The sequence below is a fragment of the Pogona vitticeps genome, chromosome 4 (genome assembly GCF_051106095.1).
Source record: "Pogona vitticeps strain Pit_001003342236 chromosome 4, PviZW2.1, whole genome shotgun sequence".
In the NCBI taxonomy this organism is placed as follows: Eukaryota; Metazoa; Chordata; class Lepidosauria; order Squamata; family Agamidae; genus Pogona; species Pogona vitticeps.
In genome coordinates this window covers 224,991,670-225,011,193 of record NC_135786.1, presented here as the reverse complement: position 1 = coordinate 225,011,193, position 19,524 = coordinate 224,991,670, and the positions used below count along the sequence as shown (strand labels likewise).

Here is a 19,524-nt window from a genome sequence, read left to right as displayed (position 1 = left end):
TGCCTTCACATTGATGGCTGCCTAGAGAGCTGACGCCTAGTATGGAGTGGTTCCTGTCCCTCGCAGCCACTCCTGATGTCCACTAGCACTCAAGGAGAGGATTTCAATCCCATGCAGTTCGGGGCTGCTCGGCCACGCCTCACCCCTGAGGAAAAAAAACATGATGCCATTCACAAAATCTCTGCCTGTACTGTGGGGGAGCAAGATACTTCGCCTCTGGCTGCTTCATCAAGCGGCGCACCCCCAGCTCCGTGCTACTAACACCAGCAAAAGATTTGCCCCATGTCTGAGTGGACTCCCAGACGTGGCACAAGGAATGGACCCTGGATATTAACATAGGGTTCAGGGGGCACCTAGCTGTGTCCCCTGAACCCTATGTTAATATCCAGGGTCCATTCCTTGTGCCAGTGAAACTTTGCTTACTGGATGGGCACTGGATGTATGTTTATGCCATGGTCGATTCTGGAGCTGACTCCTGTTTCATTGACACGGCCTTCGTGAAACAACACTGGATTCCTGTACAGGACAAAGGGACCTTGACCCTAGTTGAGTCAATTGACGTGCATCTCCTCTGCTATGGCCCGGTGAGACCTGTCAAGATATTCTCCAGATCCAACACCATCAGGAGCAACTACAATGCAACGTTGCACATATGCCTCATTTTCCCCACATTCTGGGACTTTTCTGGCTCCAGACACATAACCCCTTAGTGGACTGGTCATAAGGGTAGTTGCACTTCAAGGATCCATGTCCGCATCTGGTTCCACTGGCCACCTTGGCTGCAGCAGATTCAGCAGTTAGTCCCATGATATCCTCGGCACAGGGACTTTGCTGACGTCTTTGAGGAAAAGGGGGCCAACCAGCTACCCCTGCATCGACCCTATGATTGTACCATCAATTTGGTGCCTGGGGCACCCCTCCCTGTGGCATGGATCTACCCTATGTCCGAACCAGAACTAGCAGCCTTGCAGGCCTTTCTTGACAAAAACCTGAAACAGGGATTCATCTGGCCATCCATGTCACCCCTGTCTGCCCCTGTCCAAAAAAAGGGCAGAGAGCTCCACCCCTGCAATGATTACTGGGCCTTGAATAAAATAACCATTCAGGACTGCTACCCCCTGCCATTGATTGCTGAACTCCTGGATCACCTTAAGGGGGCCCAGGTCTATACCAAGCTGGACCTCCATGGTGCCTACAATTTGGTGAAAATTTGTGCAGGCAACGAGTGGAAGACGGATATCAGGACTCATTATGGCTAGTGCGAATACCTGGTCTTGCCTTCGATTTGACCAATGCTCCAGCCATATTCCAGCGGTTTCTCGGCTTTGTGAACTATTACCACCAGTTTATACCAGTCTGTGTGGACATAACCACGCCTCTGACCCGTCTCCTCTGGCCCTCCTTTGGACTCCGGAGGCAAACCATGCCTTCACCTCCCTGAAAACTCACTTTACAACCAAGCCAATCCTACGTTATCCAGACCCCCGACTACCATTTACCGTGGAGACGGATGCCTCCAGTGTCACCCTGGGTGCAGTGCTGTCCCAGCAGGAGGACCCCTCACAGCCACTGCAGCCCTGTGTCTTTTACTGCCGGCAGTTCACACCTTCAGAACGCAACTACACCATCCGGGAGTGGGAACTCTTGGCCATCAAAACCACTTTTGATGTCTGAAGACATTACCTTGAAGGGGCCTGTCACCCCATGCACGTTTTGACTGACCACCAGAATCTGGAACACTTGCAAACAGCCCGACACCTCAATCAATGGCAGATCAGGTGGTGCCTCTTCTTCTTCCAGTTTGACTTCCGCATTACCTATATCCCACAGACCCAGAATCGGAAAGCTGACACCCTTTCCCGCAAACTGGAATATGCTGTATCACCCTCTGAAGAGAGTCCGGCCACACCTATCTTATCACCCTCAGTCTTTGCAGCCAGTACAACCTGCTTGTCCATGGCTGAGGAAATTCGGGCCAGCCAAACCCAAGATCCCTGGGCCAAGCAACACTTGCAGGTACTCCAAGAAGGCCCTGCTGGAGACTTTGCTAACCACCAGGGTCTCCTATTGCACTGAGGGCACCTGTATGTCCCTCTAGGGCCTCTCCGAGCCAATGTGCTCTACTTGACCCATGATTCCACTCCTGCAAGACACTTTGGTCAGTATAAGACTCTGCATCTACTCACACAGGAGTTCTGGTAGCTCCGGGTTCACACTGATGTTGCTCGTTACATTGATTCCTGTGAAGTCTGTCGTCGAGCCAACAAGGTACCAGCCAAACCTCCAGGGCTGCTACATTTGCTGCCCATACCAGCCGGCCCTTGGGACACAGTATCTCTGGACTTCATCTCTGACCTGTGGTCACAAGGGCATACCTGCATTCTGGTAATGGTGGACCTGTGCACCAAAATGGATCATTTTGTCCTGTGTCTCAAGCCTCCCACAGCTCCTGAAACAGCTCAGCTCTGCCTTCAACACATTTTTCATCTACATGGGCTCCTGACACACTTAATTTCGGATTGTGGCTCCCAATTCACCTCCCGGTTCTGGCAAGCCTTGCAGACCAGTCTAGGTACCCAGGTGCACTTATCATTGGTGTACCATCCTCAAACAGATGGACAGACCTAGCCACCCTTGAACAGTACCTATGTCGCTATACCTGCTATCAGCAGGATGATTGGGCTACCATGCTACCCCTGACTAAGTTCGCCTACAACAATGCTGGACAATTAGTATCACAGACAGCTGAATCACTGCCAGATTCTCCTCCCCTACTAGCCAGAGTGAGAGATAAGCTTCAGCAGAGACTCACAAAACAGAAGTCTGAGGCTCGCATGAATGCTTCTCACAGGAGCATCAGGTTGACCAGCCCTGAGTTTTAACAGGATGGAATGTTTCTAGGAATTAGATGATTGTTGCTGCTATGTAATTTGTACCCAGAGGCTTGGAAGCTCATGGAAGCAGCAAGGTTCAAGATAAGCTCCTGCTTATCTTGAACCTTGCTCTCTTGACCCGTGGCTTCTGGACTCTGACTTCTGTCTACAGTTTGTGTTTTAGCTTTGATAATTTGGCATCTGTTTTGTATCTCCCAGACCTCTGACCTTGGACTGACTTATTGGATTTTTGCCTGCTGAATCCCCTAGGAATGTGACAGGCTCCTGTAGAGGTGTTCCACACCTTCCATCCTCTGCCTTCTCTGTGCGATTTCCCACCCACTGGGAGGAGTGTGCTTCCTTCCTCTGCCTCCTCAAGCAATCCTCCACTCACCAGTAGGAGCATGGGATTCCCTGCCCTGCCTCCTCAGCTGAGTGGCCGATCGTCCAAAGAGATGGAGGAGGGAAGCCTATGCTCCTGCCAGTGAGTGGAGGATCACCCAAGGAGGCAGAAGAGGGAAGTACAATTTGAGCAGTATATTCCCTACTCCTACCCTAACTGTGCAATTCTGGGGCTACCCCACATACATGAAAAATATATAGTGGATAAGTCAAGAACAGTCTGGGTGTTCCAGCTGCTGTTATGTCACTAGTCATGCACCACCATGTGAATCCTAAATGTCAGAGAGAGATAGGAAAGGCAATGCATTTCTCCGTACATCTGCCCAGCAGTTGTGTTCTTTATACAGTGGCCGCTGTGTAAAGAGAAATATTTAGCTATGTGCATATGCTCAGGGAGCAGGCCAGCCATGGGTGACTGGATGGGAATGCAGAACATATGGCTGAAAGCAGAGTTAGCCCACAGACAATACACATTCTAAATTATACCTTTCTGCTTTGTTGGTTGGTTTACTCCAATATTATTAACACTTCTGCAGCCACGATCAAATTACCGATGAACAGCATTCATCCTGTAGGAATTTATCCTGGCCAAGTATAATGGTTTCGTGCTGATCTTATGATAGCTGGAAAGCGTGAATAGAGCTGGTAACTAGAACATATTTGTGCTTTTTTTTTTTCTGTGCAGTTGCCCCCCCTTCCTCTGAGTGTGTCCAACGTTGTGCAGTTAAGAGCAGTTTCCTACCACTTTCATGTCATGGATGTTACGAATGCATCCTATAGGTTCCCGAGATCTGTAATTTTGTGAAGTACTTAGATTTGTTGAAAAGCTCTCAAAGAACTCTTGGGAGCTACCCATGAAAATTCAAGGCTCCTCACCAAATAGGATGGAGCCATGATATTTAAAGTGATATCAAACTGCTGTAAGTATGTTATGCAGAAACACAATAAGACAAAGAAAACCAGCTGGGTTTGAAGCAGGAAGGAAGTAAAGCTTAAGAATAGCAATCTACATGATCAAGAAGCAGTTCTTCAGATAGGAGACAAAATGACCTTTGAGTCTACATGGCTATTTAGCTGTCTTACCTCCCACTCCCCACTGGTTCAGGTTACTTATTGCATACACTGCCGCTCAGTTTCTTTAAAAAAAAGACTCATTATCAACAACTGTGAATCAAAAAGAGGCAGGGGAGTTATCCTTAGTATTAAGGCCTGAAGGTTACTTTTATAAGTAGTTGGTTATGGTCATAATTCCAAGGCTCAACATATATTTATTTATAGTTCTTCTTTATAGTTGTGAGATTTACTTTAAAACAGATAAAGTAAATGTATGTAATCAAATTAAATCTCTGCGTAGCTTGCAGTATCCTCTTCGGTCAGGAGAGGTCAAACTTCCATTAACCATCAGAGAGGAAACTACTGTATTGCCAGGTGTTGCATTTTTTTTTCCTCCAGAGCAGAGATATGACAAGTACTTGCAAAATTTCTTATTTTCAGTGTTTTTCTGAGTCTTTTTAGGCCAAGAATCTCCACTGAGACTTCCTTCTGCATCATCAAGATTTCCTGGCTTCCTGTAAAAACAAGACCCATGTGTCCTTTCTTTTTAAACTGTTTTTACTTTTCTCCCATTGTTCTGAGGAGGATCTGCCAAACATTTCTCAGCTTAATGCCTTTTCTGGCGAATCCTATATAGGGGAAAATGCCATTCTGCACAGGAACTGTAATAATCCTATGAAATTTGATGTTTCCTCTGTTCTTTCCAATTAAATCCTATGCAGAAATGATGCTTGGCATTTCCTCTGGGTGAACCTGCATAGGAAAGATGCCCAGTGCCACTCCTGTCCTTTCTACATTAATCTCGCACAGGAAAGATGCCATTCTGCACAAGTGCGTCTTCTACCCTTTCTAGCTGAAGCCTGTGCACGAAAGATACCATTCTGTGTAGGAATTTCTATAATTCAGTGCTGCTTGGCATTTTGTCCAGAAAAATAAATGACCATAAAATATCTGAGATTTCATAGAGAAAAAGACCCATGCACAAAAACCCCGCTTTAAGGATCAAGAGTCCTCCCCTACACTAAGAATGGCAGGCTGTACGATTCATGGCCCTGCTCCACAAGGCCTCTCGGCAGCTCTGGATAGGAAAAGAACATGTGGGCCACAGCTGCTGCAGCTTTTCTCTGGGGCTCCCCCAAACTCTTCCAAAAGTTGAGACAGAGGGAGGAAAGGCCCTGCTGTCTGGTAAGAGTGAGCAGAGAGAGATAAAGGCTGGAAAGAGTACAAGGTCAGAGGGAAGGAAGACATAGTGAGAACGGATAGGTGGGAAGAGAAAGAACAGAGCAAGGTGAATGTAGGCTGTCGGTGTAACCTCCCTGTGCCAATACCTCCCCCAAATATTTTTTTGTCTGAAATAGATAATTGTGCCCTCTCTGACTGTTTTCTTCTACTTTATTTAGGTCTATAGAGGGCTTTCTTTAAAATCAGCGCCAGCCAACTGGGGGTAGGGGGTGGCAGGTCCAGTCTCCAGCACTCTGGAAATGGCCTGCTGCCCCCCCCCTGCCGAGTAGAGGACAAGACCGTTGGCCAAGGAGGGTAGGGAGGAGGCGAGGGAGGAGCACTTGGGTGTAGGGATTTTTAATACAAAACAAAGCTGGGTTTTCTAGGCATAAAAAACTCAGAAGTGTTGACCAGCCCCTCCTTTTAGGGAACACTCTGAGACCACGGAGCTGCTCCAGCTTCACACGGCAGGGCCACGTAACCCCGATCGGGCACACATGCTTGGGGTGATCTTAGCTGGCACTTCTCTGGGCAGGCGCAGAGAGGACCCATACTCCTGACTACATGGCCAAATGTGCCTACCCACTGAACTAGACAGGCAAGTACGCTTCTCCCTTGAGTTGCACTGATCTGAGCAACACGGTTAACGTTTTTTGTTATAAATGGGGTGTCCCTCCCAATAAATAAATACTGTAGTTCAATAAATAAATAAATATTCTCTCTCTCTCTCTCTCTCTCTCTCTCTCACACACACACACACACACACACACACACACACACACAGCTGCTATTCATCTCCAGGAAGTGGCCTGAGTAAGGTGGGCCTCAGACTTCCCTAGGGCCCTGTTGCTGGTGTTTCAGCAGTACCTGCCTGGTGGAGGTGGGTTGGTCGGTCCCTTCTCCTGTCATGGCAGCCAGGGAGGGCGCTCGGGCATTCCAGGAGGCCGACACAGGTTGAGGGGGACGTGTGTGTGTATGTGTGTGTTAATCAACTGTTTATGCTTCACAGCTATGCTTTCGGGGGCATAAGAGTTATCCACAGATTTTGAACTACACACGGGTCTTAAACCCCAGGGTTGTTGAAGGGGGATGTGTACTAGTATTTATTTATTATTTTATTTATTTATTTCATTTATACCCGGCCTATCTAGTCAATTGTGACCACTCTAGGCGGCTTACAACATGCATTTAAAAAAGAAACCTATAACAAACCACATCACATAGTATTGGTTGTTGTTGTTGTTTAGTCCTTTAGTCATGTCCGACTCTTCGTGACCCCATGGTCCAGAGCACGCCAGGCCCTCCTGTCTTCCACTGCCTCCCGGAGTTGGGTCAAATTCATGTTGGTCGCTTCCATGACACTGTCCAACCATCTTGTCCTCTGTTGTCTCCTTCTCCTCTTGCCTTCACACTTTCCCAACATCAGGATCTTTTCCAGGGAGTCTTCTCTTCTCATGAATACTAGTATTGGTAGGTGCTGTTTGAAAGTACTTAAAATACGTATTTAATTACCAAGAAAAGCAAAATGAAGTAGTGAATCACAGAGAAGAGAAATAATGCCTCTCCACTTAGCCTAACAGAGAACGGAAGAAGAAAAAGGCAAAGTCCATATGGTTGAACACAACTCCAGCCTGTGTGGTGTAATGGTTCATGTGCTGGAACAGGGAGCCAGGACCCTGTTTATTCAACTATCCACTGACTGTTTCTGAGCCAGGCACACTTTCTGTCACCCTATTCTACCTCACAGGGTTGCTGAAGAGGCCACCATCATCATAGGCATCCTTCAGTCTCGAGAGACTATGGTAACATGCTCTGTATCGAGAAGTGTCCTCTCCAGAGCATGAAGCCTGGGTAAAGTAGTATGGAGGATAGGCTGTTGCCCAAGCAGCAAATCCCCCCTCTCCACATTGCTGAAATGGTCCAATGGAAAGGCAGGAGCCAATACAACTGGTTCTGAACTGGCAAAAGCCTGAAACACTTTTTTGCATTTCCCACTAGTCTTATTGCACATGTAGAGCCTCTAGTGGCCAGCACTTAGATTTCACTTTAGAAACCTCCCCTCTCCCACATTATCCTGCAGTTAACCACATCCGCACATTGCGGACCAAAAAATAAAATTTTAAAAAAACCCCACACACTCACACACAACTTTCCATGCATGATGCTCAAAGGGGTGTGTGCATTTGCCACATGTTGGCATCTGTGAATAAAGAGAACTTCGCTTGGGCTGGAATGTCCATCTCGTTTCAGAACGGCCCCTTTTCTTCTTTTTGGAACAAACTTAACATTCCTGGATCATGTGCACAAACCAGAGCAAAGGAACTGGGAGGTGATCTTTCCCCCCCCCCTTGCACTTGTGACAAGTCCATAGAATGAATAGTAAAAAATGCAGAGAGAAAGGGGGAGAGAGCAGAAGGGAGGGGGATAGAGAGCAGAAAGAGAGCTTTAGAATCTCGTCACTCACGCCCCAGTTGTTGTTTTTTTACTGCCTTTTTCTGGGGAAAGTAGCCGAATTCTAATGCTTAGTTTTTTAGTTCAGCTTTGGAAATTTACTTTTTTTTAAACTATAACTCCTAGAATCCCCCCGGGGAACCACAATCTGTGCCTGGCTAAAGAGATTCTGGGAGCATTAATCTCTCCCCTCCCCACTGCTTAAAAAAGTAACTTTCTAGAAAAAGTAACTTTCACAAGTCTAGAAAAAGTAACTTTCACAAGTTCTGATTCTTGGCACGAGAGCTAACAGGGCTTATTAACGTTGCTTCAAGATCATCGCCTCTCTCTTACTCCTGATCGAATGTTGCACCGTTTGGAGCTGCGCCCCTCTGCACATGCTCAGAGGCATTCTCTACCTGTCCCAGGCATCACTCAGACTGGACAGGTGGTGGAGCGCAGTAACTCCGTCCGCTGCACACTCTCAGCTGTGGGTGATCTTCGCTGGCCCCTCTCCCACAAGGCGTCTCTGATCTGCCATCTCTAAAGGAAGGAAATCGGGGGGGGGGGGGAGAGGAGGTCTGCCGGTGGAGCGCTGGGGCTCAGATGAAGCCTTGAGAGCCTCGGTTACAAAGGAAGAGCTTTTCCGCCCATGCTCGTTGGCATGTCTTTTCCATAGTCTCTGTGAAGCAGGGCTAACGTACATATCAAGAACAGGATGGTGCCTTCCCCACTCCACAAAAGTCGATCGGACGGGCATTTAAATCTTCAAGGCTGGCGATGGGGATCGCATTCTCTCCCGCCCGGGAGGAATAAAGTAGATTTAGGCGGCCCAGAGCAGCAGAGAGGAAAAGGCAGCTGCTTCCCTCTGCCTAACCATAGCGCCGGCGCGATCGTGAGCCTGGACGCAGACGCGTCCCAGAGAAGCTCACGGGGGGGGGGTCCTATTGGAAGAACTCCCACCTCGCACGGGCGGAACACCCCCCCCCCGTCTCCAACCCACGGATGCCGAAGCGCGAGCAGCCAGTCTTTCTTCTCTGGGTAAAATTTTACCCACCTTTTACACGTCCACATAGATTTATGCCAATTACACTTTTGCATCAATTAAAACACACCGCGAACCTCCATAAGGGCAAGCTCCTCTCCAACACACAGAAACTGATGCATATTTTCAATTTCCTTTAAAACTTCAAAGCACACACACTTACATACCACCTAATTCCCCTCGACGCCGGAAATCATCTATTGTATACTGTATTACACACTATCATTACCACCTTTCAGATCTTCCTTTGTTTGATTCCTTACCTTCGGTGAGGAAGGTAAGGTTAAAAAAAAAAATTAAAACACACACACACACACCATTCAGGTACTCGATCCCTTAAGCTTGCAAGCAGAATGCTCTCCCCTTTCCACACCCCTTTTAGAGTTCTTTTAACTTTCTTAGAGCAGAATTTTCGCACACGCACGATCTCTAGCAAAACTATTACAATTAAAAAAAACAAAAACCCACATACACACATAAAAGCAACAAGGGGAAAATTCCTACAACCCTTTGCCATCACAGTAATCTCCTGTTTGCTTGTTGAGGTCCTTGGAAAGTGAATGGGATTCCCTGGGAGCAAACAGCCCTTGGCAACCCACACACAGAGCAGATTTTGGAAAGAGGGAGGAAAAAAAAAATAAGAAGAGTTGCAAACTTAACTCTTTTCAAACGTGTCTTTCCACCCTTCTCCCGTTTCCTTCACAGCGCGAGGCTCAAGAAGCAGTAAACGATGGGATAGAGAGAAGGCAGTCAATTGAAGGGTAGAAGGTGGGAAGAAGGGAAAAACGGAGAAGAAAAAAAGGAGGAGGGAGTGGGGGGGAAATGAAAATCCCACAAGGGTGAAGCCATACTCACTTGGATTCCTCACCACCTCCTTTCTCCTTCACCTTCCCTTTCTACTCAGGAAGGGCCGTCTGAAAGTTGTCAGGTGTACAAGGGGGCAACCAGGCGAAATGTGAGCCTTTTGCTTCAGAGACAGGGTTTCTCCAAGTATGGGAAATCGCCTCACAAGCCCATCTTGGGAGGAGAGGGGAGTGGTCTTCACAAGCAACACTGTTCCCACAATATTCATTTGGCACATAGACAACAATCTCTCAGTCCCAGAGAATGAAGTTTTATCTGCTGGGTTCCAGACCTGTTTTGTTTTGTTTTGTTTTAAACTGGCTTAGAATATACAATCTTCCATACATTTACCCCTTGAGGAAGCTCCACTGCAAACTGTGGGGCTTGTTTCTGAGGAGATTCGTAAAAGGTTGCATATTGTCTTGCCTCTGCGATGGTGGTTCTGTGGGGAAATGTCAGGAACAGTGCTCAAAAATGTCAGTAAATTGCAATTCCCAAAGGGAAGGAACAATTAAGCTTAGGTTTTTGTGTGTGTAAATTTGCTCTAAGAAATGCAAAAATAACTCACTCCCCTTCCCTCCTTTGGGTCAGTTACTACTGGTATGGAAGGATGCAAGATTCTTGGTTACACAGGACACTACAGTCGGTCGAATTCTTCATTCAGGTGTTGCTCATGGCTGGGTTTTGGGTTCAAGCTGTACAGGTTGCTTACTGGTTCAGTCAAAGGAGCGCTACTAACAATGTTTTTGAACATGAGAACTGCAGGGGATCAAGTTTGCTAGAAAGCCTCACCCACTCTTTAGATCCAGATTTGTGGTGGGTTGTCATGCTTATGTATTATGGAAAAAGTATTTTGCAGGAGACACTCAAAACGGGCTGTCTTCTTTAACTCCCTGTGTAGGGAGGCAGAGCATTGGATTGAACATTTTTCCCTCACTTGACAGTGAGCCAAGACACCAGGAGATTTATTCAAAGATCTCTCATCCTTTGCTGTTGCTGTTGCTACTACTGTTGCTTAACTTCAAGACACCTGGAGTTTGATACTATTTTCTATTCCTGTTCTTCAGTTTATTCTTAATTAAAATTGCACACTTAACATATACACCAAGTTTCTTAGTATGGTTAAGTTAAAAAAAGATGAGTATTTCTCCCATGCCCCTCCTGAATGGCTTTTAGAGGGGTTTTTTTTTGGGGGGGGGGGGTAGGCAGAGAGGCAGTTTTGATCAGGAAAATAGTGTGGGGAAAGCAAGGTTGACCCAACCCATCTGATGATGATAACAAGATGATGTCCTTTTCTGCTCCATGTAAAAAAGTCAACTGGTTTGAGTAGGTGAACATGGACAGTGAGGCAGCATATTCCACCATACACAAGGCTGGCTGTGCAACACAAACTCTCTCATTCACGTTGTTGCTGCTACCTCCCAACTCTTGCATTAGCGGTAACAACGTCACACTGTTGTTCTTATTTAGTTGTTAAATTGTGTCCAACTCTTCATGACCCCATAGACCAGAGCACGCCAGGCCCTCCTGTCTTCCACTGCCTCCCGGAGTTGGGTCAAAGTCATGTTGGTTGCTTCAATGACACTGTCCACCCATCTCATCCTCTGTCATCCCCTTCTCCCCTTGCCTTCACACTTTCCCAACATCAGGGTCTTTTCCAGTGAGTCTTCTACCTAATGTCACACTGCCTAATGGCAAAGCTAGTCCAGGGAAGAAGACTGGATTCTCTTCCCTTCATGCCCTTGCTCTGACTCAATTTGCATTTCCCCCTCTTTAAAGTTGCTCGCTTGCTTGTTTCAACTTGGGGGTTCTATTTCTGAGTGTCTGCTTCACAAATGTTTTGGCCCAGAGAATTCTCATTGGCCCAGTACAATGAGATCAGAAGTATGTATTTTTGGCATTACACTCTTCAAGATATACATTTTTTAAAACATTCTTTCACTTCTATTCAGCCAAGTGTGTAAAATTTCCATCTTTGACTTCCTTTCTAAATGCATGAACGTCAGATGTGGAAGCTGACTAAGGCAGATAAGTGAAGGGTGGAGCCAACACATGCTGGTCACCTTCTATGAAGGCATTCTTTCAGTGTCTGGGAAAATAAGATCTGGTGGAGGTTCATGAGAGCTAGAAACCACACACAAACACATATACATCACACATCCTTATTCTAACTGGTTGTAATTGGGTTTCATCTATACAGTGCTTGCAGCTGAAGGTTACAGTTAAGAACAACTCCTGAAAGGCTACAAGCATGAAAATCTTCTTCTCCATGAATATGACATGTGCAGGAGAAGTGACACAGATATGAAAGAAAAAATGTTAAGCAGAACAGTTTCTGAAATTTTCGGATTCCATAGGAGATTCATAATGGCCCACCAAAACTTCTAGGTGCATAGGATATCGTATAGACCACAATGTTCTTCCAGATAAGAATTCTGTACTTTTGCTATATAATAGCTCCTTCAATGAGAGAAAAATCTGTGCTATTCATATTTATGCATTAGTGAATTTTATGTATGTCCATGCATGATATGTACTCAGTTTGTTAACCAGATAGTACCATTTCTGTGTACTTCTTTGTAAATCTGTGCTGAGGTCAAGAAAGGTATTGTTTCACAGCAGCCTTGAATTTTGTTCCAAATAAAATGGCCACTTTATGTAACAGCAAAAGGAGGACGAAACAAAATAGTGATTTGTATAATTTGCAGATGATAATTAGAGATGACTAGAAACAATTACTGTGAAGTAGGTAGTTATTACTGTGAAGTAGGAAGCTGAGGCTCCAATACTTTGGCCATCTCATGAGAAGACTCCCTGGAAAAGACCCTGATGTTGGGAAAGTGTGAAGGCAACAGGAGAAGGGGACGACAGAGGATGAGATGGCTGGACAGTGTCACTGAAGCTACTAACGGGAATTTGACTCAACTCCGGGAGGCAGTGGAAGACAGGAGGGCCTGGGGTGCTCTGGTCCATGGGGTCACGAAGAGTCAGACGCGACTTAACAACTAAACAACAAATTTCTGATCCATAGTCAGGTTGAAGAGGAGATCTGGATTGAAACCACAATGTGAAGAGATGGGAAGTTAATCCTCTCCGCCCCTGCCACAGTCCTGACAAAAATGCCTTCCTGCACAGCTGCTGTTTGTGTTAGGGACCATGGTATAAGACATGCAGGGCACTGAACTAGTACACTTGTCTGAGATGAAATGACAGTTCTAATCCAGCATCTGCACAAAACATTGCTGGAGATCAGAGACACTAATGTAGTGCAAAGAATCATAAGAAGCCATTTACACCAAGAATAGACCATGTAGTCACATTCAGGGTGGAGAAGGAGACAATAATGAAAAAACCACAATTTCTTGAACCTCTCAGGCGCTATTATGTGCTTCAGTGGGCTTTTTGACACTTGGACAGCCTTCTCCAACCTGGTGTTCTCCAACTGAGCTGGACTACAGCTTCCATCATCCCCAAGACATAGGAAATGTTGACCACTATAATTTTACAAACACTGAGGTTGGTGTCCATTCATGGATACCTTGTGTTAATATGGCAGGAAAATCCTTCCTTCCTTCCTTCCTTCCTTCCTTCCTTCCTTCCTTCCTTCCTTCCTTCCTTCCTTCCTTCCTTCCTTCCTTCCTTCCTTCCTTCCTTCCTTCCTTCCTTCCTTCCTTCCTTCCTTCCTTCCTTCCTTCCTTCCTTCCTTCCTTCCTTCTAAATTTCTGGAAATCTCCTTTTGTAGAGTAAATAAGATATTTCTAGTTTTCCAACCCAGCCCTCTCTCATGTGTAGAAAAATGTGGCCCATTTTCCAGATAATTTCTTCACCTTTGCTCCACCTGTCACAGTTTTCAGATGCCTGAAATTATTTTGTGCAGAAACGAAGCAAAAGAGGAGTCTAGGTGAAAAGGAAAAGGAGTGAACATTGGATCTCTGAAGCATTCATAGACACGGTGAGAAACAGACAATGAGTAATCATCTAGGTTCATGCTTGACTGCTGCTTGCCATCCAAGATGTAATGAAGTTGGCCTCTTGAAGCACTAATCAGAGTAGTTTCCTTGGCAGAATGGGGGAGGGCCAGATTGTCAGAGTCTCTCCCTCCCTCTCCCTTCCTCGCTCCCTCTCTCTTGGTTGAGCCTTACTCCTCCAAAAAAAGAAATGGAAAAAGGCAAGACTGCCACTGTGTGGCCAACCCAGATCTCTGTCCTTCTCACTTGTTAGAAGCACTGCTATAGCATTTCCTGGTACACAAAAGACTTTACAATTCTAATCTTGTCCATCTACCCAGGATTGTAGTGAGGTACACCAAGCAGAAAAAGAGAGAAGAATTTATTCAAGGCCACCCAGTATGCCCATGTTTGACTGAATAACTGAGTCTGTATGAGTGTGTTCTCTTTTCTCATTGTGTGCAGTGGGATAAAAACAAAAACAGTGATAGCTGTGTAGGCAGAAAACACATTGAGTTGATACTTTTATAGGCCAACCAGAAAGATTTTAAAGGGGTGTAGAGGGAGATGTAAAAACACTTTCGGGAATGTGTTCTCTTCATTAGCTAATGTGTTAAAAAGCAACAAGAACGGAGAACAGCCACTTGCACCTCACTCAAAATGGAAATAGCTCACCACAACCAAAACAAAAGAGGATACAGATTTGCATAATATTTGCATGTGTACAGTTGTATGTATGCATATTTAGAAATAATTACTGTACTATAAATAGACACACAATGCCTTTCGTTGTTGTGAAAAACATGGTGACTGCTGTGTCTTTTCAGTCAACTGTCTGAAAACTAACTCTTGATAGGGATGGGGAACATTAGGTCTCCTTGTTCTTTATCTTTAATGTGCATATGGACTAGACCAGAGGTTCTTAACCTTTTCTTTACCACGGACACCCCTTTAAATATCTTTTGTTGCTGCGGATCACCAAGACTTAACTCAAGATTTAACACTCTAAAGTGCATCAAATATTTATTTAAAGTTTCCCATGGAAGGTCTTCACATTTGGAGAGAAGGGAGACATGAGTTAAATCTGTTAATGTACACACTCTTATTATAATATTTTATTGGAATGATTCCATATATCATCATCATCAATCTTTAATTCTTGCTGAAGAAACTGAAATTGCAAGCACACTATTTGCTATCAAACAGTTATTTTCATAACCAATTTTTACTTTTGTTTGTCTTTAATGGAGGTGGTAGGTTAGAAAAGCCAATTTTTATACAGACAAGCAAGGGAATCTGGAAGTTGAGTCATAGCAAGGGAATCTTCACAAGCAAGGAAAATTAAGATTTTGTTCTACATATCCCTTTCTTTCTTTCTTTCTTTCTTTTTCTTTCTTTCTTTCTTTCTTTCTTTCTTTCTTTCTTTCTATTTTAACTGCAAAAAATTATAACATTTATTCAAGCCTTCACAGATCCCTTGCGAGGACATTTGCAGCCCCCAAGGGGTCCACAGACCACAGGTTTAGAACCTAGGGACTAGAGACAGCCCTCTGAACTAACTAGGTCTCTCTTTGTAAAGTATGACAAATGGGCTACTTTCAATAAGGGGCACAATGAAGGCTAGATGTGTGAATGACCCAGTAGAAAGAGGTCAGGACTGCTTCATTCCTGGTTCTACTGCCCTCACCCCTGGATTTTTTCCAGTTAGAAAAAGGGCAGGAGATGCTGGTAGTGGCAGTGTGTGTTGTTGCAGGACAGAAATATTTGTACCATGCAAACTACCTCATCCCATCCAAGTTGCTGAGGTACAGGATGGTGTCGTGTGTGTGTGTGTGTGTGTGTGTGTGTGTGTGTGTGTGTGTGTGTGTGTGTGTGTGTGTGTGCGTGCGCGCATAGGTTTGCTCTAGTTTGGTTCGTTTCCAGTATGTGTGATTACTGGGAATGGACCTAGCCTTAAGCTGTCAAGGCTCATTCTGCTGTCAATTTCCACAATCGTGAAGTGGCTTAACAAGTGAGTCACGTTGGTATATTGGCAAATTCAACACTTCCTCTGCTTCTCTGCTGAACAAGAAACGGCCCACAGCCAAAACTGCTGCCCTCATACCAAGGAGCAGGGGGAAGTGTTCAATTTGCTGATATTCTGAAGTTCCCCACTTATTAAGCTTCTTCACAATACTGGCAATTGACAACTGAAGGAACTAGACTAAATAGGACCTTCTGAGGTCTGTATGTCATTTTGAGAATTGTGAGGATTGCACCAAATAGCATACCACACCTCCACCCAACCTTAAGCAACCCTAGCCTGCTCCCAAAGGGCCAGTGTACAGTAGATAAACCCTTTGTCTTTCTCTGTCAACAACTCCTGCCTACCAGCCTACCCTATCTGCTTCTAAAAGACATAGACACAAGGTGTGAAAAGCAAGCATCTAGCCATTCCAGTTCTCTCTTTTCTCTCTGGTTACACAAAAGGCTGACAATGACTCATTAAACAGAGAAAAATACTTTGAGTGCTATACTGTACATACAGGGGAAAATCTACCTAATACAAGGTGGTCCATTTTCAATTGCCTGGCAGAGGAGAGTGGCACCTTCAGTGGAACTGAAGTTTAAGAACAATAGGTTTTCCAGAGGAAAGTGTTTCATGAGAACAGTTCCCAACTTGACTTGGTTCACAGTTTTCACTTTTATTTTGAATAAAGTTTGGGTTGGAGGCCTAGCTATAGTGTCGTTTTTGTTCACAAATGTAACCAGCATCCGTATTAAAGTTCAGCTACAGTCTAGTCAGGTGAGGTCAGGCGGGGAAAGAGCTGGCAAATTGGACTGCATGTGGCACGGCCCCATGTGAGCTACTTCTAAGCGATCCCATGATGTATGTGAGATCATGAGCAAGCCTGATCTGTGCGCAAGCTGGATCTTTTGGCTCCATTATCACAGCTCCTCTTTTTTTTGGCTCAAACTGGAGTGATTCTTCCCCAGACAGAAGAGTCACTTTACAGAAGATATCTCCCAGCAAAGCAATGTTTTCCCAGTGCGATCAGACATGATCCTTTCTCAATGTCTGATTGCACCTCCATCTCCAGGCAGTGGCCATATGAACAGTATGAGCTCAGTTTCCATGTGGAATCAGAGGAAAGGTCTATCTGGCCCAGCATTCTGTACCCACAGGGCCAGTTAGATGCCCTCAAGCGAGACATCAGTGTAATAGCACCAGTTTCCCACTGGTTTTCCCCAGCAGGTGGCATACAGAGTAATACTGCCTCTGCCTCTTTTACTGAGGTAATTTTATGTTGTTAGCCGCCTAGAGTGGTCTCAATCGACTAGATAGGTGGGATATAAATAATATAAATAAATAAATAAAATAATGTAGAACTGTCAGGATGGCTATGCAGCCTTGGCCCTGATAGGCTAATCTTCCCATGCCTAACACATCACTATGAGGGGAATTTTTGCAGTTAATTTTTTTTGAGGAATTCTTGGTACTCCTTACTGTAATGTTTTCAAGAAAACATGGGACAGATGTTTCATACAGAATGGCCTATACAGTATATATTATATCCCCTGCACAGCTAGTGGGTGGCCAGACTTCCAATTAATTTGTCACTTAAAAGCACAATAATATGAAAGCCTCATTTTTATGCATAGTATACCTCCTGGAATAATAAACACCTCAGTGTTCTCTTTCTGTAGTTGCATTTTCCATGCTGTCATTTCCAGAGATGTGGGCTTTTCATCTTTCTCTTTCTCTGCCTCTGCTTGAAATCTGATGGGTAGTCCACATTTCTTTATTCCTTTTTTTGTTTTATTCATTGAACTGCTGGTTGACTGACTCATTTAATGTAATTTCCTCTGTAGAGTTTATGAGACACCATCATCTTGCCCTTCTTCTGAGTGGCAGAATTGACTGCTGAGCTATGCCGTGTTCTAGTCAAAATAAAACACCGTTTATAAGGTAGTAATATGATGAGGTATGTGTGAAAAAAAGAAACCTCAATAAAATCCTGTACAAATCAAGCAGTCATCGTAATATATTGGAGTGTGATTCTGAAACGTTTACCACAGAAGCTTATTTACTCCTTCCACAGTTTCTGCTCTTTTTTGTCATCACTCTGCCAAGTCCTCTCTCTCTCTCTCTCTCTCTCTCTCTGTAAACAGAAGTGGGCCGATAGCAAACTAGGATCAACTGGTACTACAATATTTGTATCATTTTAATCTTGCTTTTCTACTGAAAAAGTATTTTTAAGATGGCTAAACAATCCCCACTTGGCCACAGAAACTCACTGGGGGAGTGGAACTGGTAAACTCACTCCTTAAATATCTCACTTACCATGCAAGCCCTATTACAGTTGGTATAAGTTGCTTCCAACTTGATAGCACATGCACACAAACAGATATGACTGAACATTAAATCTAGTAAAACCATCTAATCAATAAACATCGAAACATAGACATCTATCTTGACATTTACTTGAAAGGAATGAGTGTGCTAGATATTGAAGTGACTTGCAGTAAATCAGTGAGTTTCTTCTCCTTGCTTTACAAGAGCAACAAGAACATCACAGAGAAAGAAGAAGAAAGAGCGTAAATTAGTAGCTGAAATTTTATTATCAATCTTGAATGGCCAGAGGAGTTTTCGTTCTTTTTATCTTTTGTACTTTTCTAAATATTTGCAAGGTGTAATATCAGAATTGATCACTAGAGTGAACCAGAAAGCCACATTGGGTCCTTTTAAAGAGAAAGGCAGGGTAAAAATATTTTAAATACATAAGTAAATAAAAGTATTCCTTGAATTTATTTTGCTGGCGTCCACACAGTGCATTACTATTGACTGACTGAGTGACTGATTTGATTTATCTACAACCTTTAGTTCTAGCACTACTCTCAGAGGTTTACAGATTAAAGCTAAAACCCTACAAGATCCCCATATTATAACCTCTAACACAATAGATAATTTAACTTTTCCTATTTGTTTTTAAAAGTAATTGTGGCATTTGCCCTCATGGCCCCTGCTTGTTTCCCTAAAAACGGAGCTCACAAGGTACCTCAGCACACCCTCTGATACCCTGCTACCAGTTTATTTATTTATTTATTTATTTATTTATTTATTTATTTATTTATTTATTTATTTATTTATTTATTTATATCCCGCCAATCTAGTCACTTAAGACCACTCTAGGCGGCTTACAACAAGCGTGATACAATATAATTAAAACAATTTTTAAAAGGGGACAAACTTTGGACAAGATGGAACAGACACTAGGAGAGAGGAAAAAAGAGAGAAAATCAGGAATTGGTTGAGGGGAAGGCCTGCCGAAACATCAGTGTTTTTAATTGTTTTTTAAAAATACCCAGTTGATCTATTTTATCAACCTAGTTTACTTAGAAAAGACGAAGGTCCATCCAGTACTGACATTTCAACAGAACAAGTTTATTAATTACAGATGGTTTCATAATAATAATTCATAAGTACATTCTTCAAGATTCATCCATCATCAATATTAACCTACTCTATTAATTATCACAGGTTACACTTTAACTAATCACTCCTCAAACCCCCAAACTATCTTTCTCCCTCAGATTCCAGACTCCGACTCCGACGGACTGATTCTCTCCTCTCAGGCTCTGCCTTTTAACATCTCTTTCGGCCCCGCCTCTTAACCATATTAACATATAATGTGAATAATGCATAACTTACAATGCCTAACTTAGGGTG

At 44.1% G+C, this 19,524-nt stretch overlaps 1 protein-coding gene across 5 annotated transcripts in view; it reads right to left on the bottom strand.

Moving 5' to 3' along the window:
• The window catches only part of COL14A1 (collagen type XIV alpha 1 chain), a 167,934-nt gene extending 152,747 nt beyond the window's left edge, over positions 1 to 15,187 (bottom strand). For 4 of the 5 annotated variants that reach the window (XR_012086990.2, XM_072999288.2, XM_072999286.2 and 1 more), the window contains exon 1: positions 9,880 to 15,187. The gene's annotated coding sequence lies outside the window, so the exon portion shown is untranslated. Of the gene's footprint in view, positions 1 to 9,684; positions 9,704 to 9,879 lie in introns of those variants that run through there. The other variant, XM_072999287.2, reaches the window with a different exon arrangement.
• Between the last annotated feature and the right edge of the window lie 4,337 nt (positions 15,188 to 19,524).